Source organism: Pseudomyrmex gracilis, unplaced genomic scaffold (genome assembly GCF_002006095.1).
Source record: "Pseudomyrmex gracilis isolate BER0280 unplaced genomic scaffold, ASM200609v1 scaffold_238, whole genome shotgun sequence".
NCBI classification, from domain to species: Eukaryota; Metazoa; Arthropoda; class Insecta; order Hymenoptera; family Formicidae; genus Pseudomyrmex; species Pseudomyrmex gracilis.
The window spans coordinates 194,493-199,712 of record NW_018020822.1 but is presented as its reverse complement, the minus strand read 5'-3'; the positions used below and the strand labels follow the sequence as shown (position 1 = coordinate 199,712).

Below are 5,220 nucleotides of genomic sequence, written 5' to 3'. Positions count from 1 at the left end.
CCTATACTCAAATGTTTTCTACTGTTGCACTGAATAACCCCTAGAAGTTTGATCCCATAGTTCTGAAACACCCTGTATAGGATGACTCTCCGCGTATATATTTGGGCCGCGTCGGGTTTTACATCGCATAGATCAGAAAAAAATGGAAGGAGCGAGATAATAATTCGCGCTCAATCTCAAATTCGTGTCTTTCTGTTTAATTGCGTTGTGTGATTTCGGTTTTTTATTTATTTAACATTAACGAAACATCATCGTCGAGTTTAGTTTCGATTCGTCAAGTAACGCGGATCATTTATCGCGGATACGTAGTGATTGCTACAAGGTTTAAAAGCGGTTATCTTGCGATATGTAAGTGTGAAAGGGTGTAGGTAAAGAATGAAGTACAGCAAACGCTACGAAACACCTTGTATAGCTCCCGTATTGTTTTACTTAGCTACCTTAGTTTCGCGCGTGTGTGGAATATGTGCCGTAACACAAGCGCGTTTTCTCTAAAGCGGCGCTTGCGTCTGCGCGAACACATATGCGCAATATTGCACTTTTATTTCCAAGTTGAGCGCTTTTGAGTTTTTACTGGCTCTAAAAATCCGCCCATACGCCATTCTGCAATTGTCTGTGTGTTTCAAGTATCGTCAGTTTCAAGTTTCAAGTCTCAAGTCTCAAGTCTCACTTTCACCGAACCTACAAGATTAATTCCGAACCGCCGTGCGGTTGCTGTCATATAATATTTAATAATTTGCGCATAATACTTATCGAAGGCCCGATACAATTTGACCTTTCATCCGACACACATGTGTGCGCGATCAGCAGAAAGGGAATCGACTAGGGAAAAAAACCCAAAGATGTTAGGAGGATCGAACTTTTCGCATTGGTCTTTCTCGAAGCCGCGAGATTAATGGGTCTCGATCTCTTTTTTTTTCCCCCCCATAAGCCACTCTAATCTCTTTTTTCACTCTTGCTTTTTATTTATTACATAATGTTAATTTGTTCTACACAAGTAAATGCCGGAAGGTGTTATTGCAAAAGTGCAGATGTTTTTTAAAGTTCTTTTTAAGGTTTACGGAAAATAAAGATTTTTGTATTTGTAATTGTTTTACAGCAAAAGTCAGTATAAAGCTTCTGTTGGCGGTGGCGTTTGTTTTTTCCTTTAACATCGTAAATAATATCTGATAAATCAAGTTTTCGATAAATGCGGCGCAGATGTATCGGAGTCGCTCTATATATCGGAAAAAAGTCTTTCTTTTAGTAATTAATTGAATAAACCAGCCGAACGACGATTCGTCATCGTCGTCTTCTCCGCCGCTGTAATTTCTTCGTTCTCTCTCTCTCTCTCTCTCTCTCTTTCTCTCGAAAACACGCCACGTCTCATCGAATTGCCGATACTTTCCGATTACGTGCTCCGCAAAAATTATTGTGCCTGAAGGAACGCGTATAAGAGCCGCGCGCAGAAGACCAACGAAACGATCGGAAACAATAATCGGGCCGAGGGCCGGTCACAGATTCAATTACAAGAAATCGCCAAACTCTTCTCCGATCCGTGTCGTCTCCTTTTCTCCGCGAGCTTTCGGCTTGCTCTTTCGCGCCCCAACTCTAGACTCTTAACTTAATTCTACTTAGGTTTTGCCTCGGCCGACTGAACGGGCTGCTGCTGTCGAGCGAAGACTAATGTTCGTCTAACTGGTCGTTTCTCCTCCGCACACTGACTCATTTCTAGAGTTAACGAGTCTCGGAAGGGGGATTCTCTCCGGGCGCGTTTGCGACGCGAGCTTTACCTGCTTACATCGGCAGAAAATTAACTTCTCCGACTTTGCCTCAGATATGCCTCGGATATGCTCGGTCATCTTTCGTATGATGAAAAGTCAATCTGTCTCGATTAGTTCGCGGCCCCTCATCTAACGGATCCCTATTTTCCGCGTTAAACTTTCGTTTTTTTTTGTTTTGTTTTTGTTTACCTGAACTTTTTTTCACAAATGGCAAACGTTTACAAAAAGCATTCGAGCATTTCTTATCGCCTTTCAATCTGTCGTAAAAAAGCCGGGCTCTGTGTCACGTGATCGGAAAAACGCGCAACAATGGCGCGATACGTACGACGGAGTTAAATCGCGCGGTCCGATAGCCCTCGAGACGGGAGGGCTGCAGTTAATGGGACCCGTAAATAACCGGGCGGCTAGAAAAATCGGGAACGCGGCACATAAATTATTGGCAAGTCGGTGAGCCCCCGGAGTTTGTAAATTGTATTCCGGACCGGCGAGCCTACCTCCGCGCGCGCGTGATTGGCTCCACGGGGCACCCTAGACTCGTAAACCTGTCCTCCCGTAACGTTTCCCGGGTCAGTTACATCACAGAGCGGCTATAAAATCGCGGCCGTTTGTTGATTTCGACCCGATGTAGACCGCACTCCTCGGAATCTTCTAATCTACGAGAATTTCACGACGTCGATCGAGATTTGTGTTTTCGGAAATGAAGTGCGAGAACGCCGATCCTCTCGAGAGAGCAATGCAACAATACGGAGAGAATTTTAATCGATGTTAAAAAAAAAAAAAAAAAAAAAAAAAAACAATAAAAATTAGTCAGTCAGGCACGAAAAAAATGATTAGAAAGTCGACTGGGGGGAGGGGGAGAGGGGGGAGGGAAAAAGAGAGAATAATTTATCCGCCTTCGGTCGGAGCGTAACTGTTCTGTCAATATTTGTTACCGTGCTCGTAATTCATTTGAGCGAAGAGCGTTTTTCGAAGCGTCTGTTTGTATTACACGATTTTTCAACGTTCTCTTATAAAAGAGCAATAAAACATTTTTTATGGAAAATGCATACGTTGTGTAAATACTATTTGCTTTTCGTTGCTGTTACGCGCGTCGATTCGCGAAGCGAGAGATATTGCGATCTCGTAATGTGCGAAAACTTTTCAATTCATATCAAACAGAATGTGCGGATTTGATGCAGTTTCAAGATGTAATTGTCGCGTTAGTTCTTCGTTTTATTTTGTTACTCGTTTGTAAAACATTTTTGTATCAACGATAATCGAAACAGCAATCGCTTTTTGTTCGTTCTCCTTGTTTTACGTTACGTCGCTAATTTCACGACGCAAGTAATTAATATCTTCGCGGGACAATCACTCGAGCATCGCGCGATGCTCAAAAAGAGAGAGAGAGAGAGAGAGAGAGAGAGAGAGAGAGAGAGAGAGGAAGGATATGATACCGGTCGGAGCTTCGCAGAGATCGTCTCTGAGGATTGACATGTGCAGCCAGGCAACTTCTATGCGCGCGTAATTAGTACTAATTACCCGCAAGCCGCTGGGTCGCACGGGCCTCATCGGGTCGGACGCGCGATATATCACGATCTGTCCCTATGTCTCTCTCTCTCTCTCTCTCTCTCTCTCTCTTCGTCCCGCTCTCTCTACCCTCTTCTCGTCCACCCTTCGTGTCGCAGACGGACCTAACCTGCGCGACTCAACAGCGTTGCAATCTGCATCTAGCATGGAAAACGAGGCCATGTGTACCGTCGGGCCAGACGGTGACTCTCGGACAAAATGAGAGGAGGAAGGGCGAGAGAGTGCAGGCGGGAGGCCGAGGTCGAGAAAGCCGACGGTCACCCTTCTCCTCGAGCCGCCCTTCCCTCTCTCGGTCGCGACGCAAGGTTACTCCAGGAGTCGCGTCTTCGCCAAGAGCGAAGAAAGAAAAGAACAAGGAGAAAAAGAAAAACGTGTGAAAAACTCGCGAGGAGACGGCGCGGAAAAAGAATCGACTGCTGATTCCGGGAGCTTACCGGGAGCCTGTAAAATCCGGAGAGCCTGTGAATTCCTCCTCCTCTTCTCTCACTCGCTGGGGTGTGGTTCCTTCGCGTACGGGCGGGGCCAGGATCACCCCACGGGATTAAGGATTTTGGACTTGGCTAGTTTCGGACTAGGCTCGCGTTGATTTTTCTCTCTCTCTCTGTCTCTCTCTCTCTCTCTTTCCTCTCTCGGCGGCAGTCAGCCCGCGCGCGTGTTTGTATCTTCCTGTGTGTACAGATATCGTGCGGCCGTGCGTTTTTCACCGCGGGATCGACGCTGAAGAAAGGGAGGCAGGAAAGAAGCGGGGATGTTGAAAGCGCGTGTATATATGTGTGTGTACCTTTTTCTCTCTCTCTCTCTTTCTCTCTATCTCTCTCTCTCTTTCTCTTCCTCTTTCTTCTTTCCTCTTCTTCGGGCACACACCGACGTGGACGTGCGTATGCAACGTGTGTGTATGCGCGCGGCCGAATCTGTATCAGCGCGTGTAACGGTGGGACGCGATGACGATGGGTGTAGGGTAGTAGTAGGTGTACGATGGTGATCGGGATGGTCGACACGGGGATGTATGTGATGGTTTCTGGAAGAGAAGTGGAACAAGGATGAGGGGGATCGGCCTAGAGACGTGGTACTGCCTTCGCTAGGACATTGTTATTCCTAGTGACGCGTCCCGACGAAACCCGGCCGCTGCCAGCTCGATCCACCCGCGGCGGCCACCCCCGCCTATCTTCGCCTCGATGTCGGTTCTCCGGTTAGGACCCGCGAAGGTCCTCACCAGAAGAATCCCACCGCCGTTGCGCTTCAGTCACGTGTCTGGTCGCGTCGCGACATCGTGCATCGGGTAACGTTTGGGAAAAACGATGACGATCACGACCTCCTCTCGCCCGGCATCGATTCACCTGGTGCGTGCAGCACCAGCGGCGGCGTCGTCCGCACGGCTTTTCCGACGCACCGCGCGCGCGGATATTGCTACTCCGTTTCGAGGCACAACTAATGCGACTGATGTGCAAAATCAGCTCACTGTGAATTTCGGCGGGCACACGCTTAGATAAAATGTCGCGATCAAACAAATCCTCTTTGGAGCCCGCGACCTTCAGCCACGACCTTCGCGATCGATGACAAAGGTACAAAGCGAGATACAAAAGCGGAAACGCCGAGCGTGTGCGGTGCACTTTCACGTAGATCGCGCGACGAAGATCGTGGTGGAATCACACTGATGTCACTCGCGTCACCCGCTGTCCAGGTCGCGTATCAAGATCGACACGTCTCGATACTCGCGAGAAAAAAAAAAAAAAGACCACTTGCGGCACGACGTTTGACGCACAACGTTTTATGTTGTCGTAAATCACGAGCGGCTTCGCGTCTCGCAGATTCGTTTTTCGATGATTGACAGCAGCCAGTGTCAGAATACGCAGAGCCGCAAAGAGAGCAAGGAGTGGAACATTGCCGCTGATCA

At 47.9% G+C, this 5,220-nt stretch overlaps 1 protein-coding gene across 1 annotated transcript in view; it reads right to left on the bottom strand.

Annotated features, from left to right (window-relative positions):
* LOC109859105 overlaps nucleotides 1-4,448 on the bottom strand; it is a gene marked incomplete at its 3' end in the record, with an annotated part of 31,089 nt that extends 26,641 nt beyond the window's left edge. The window contains exon 1 of the mRNA XM_020437017.1: nucleotides 3,761-4,448. The remainder of the gene's footprint in view (nucleotides 1-3,760) is intronic.
* Nucleotides 4,449-5,220: the final 772 nt, after the last annotated feature.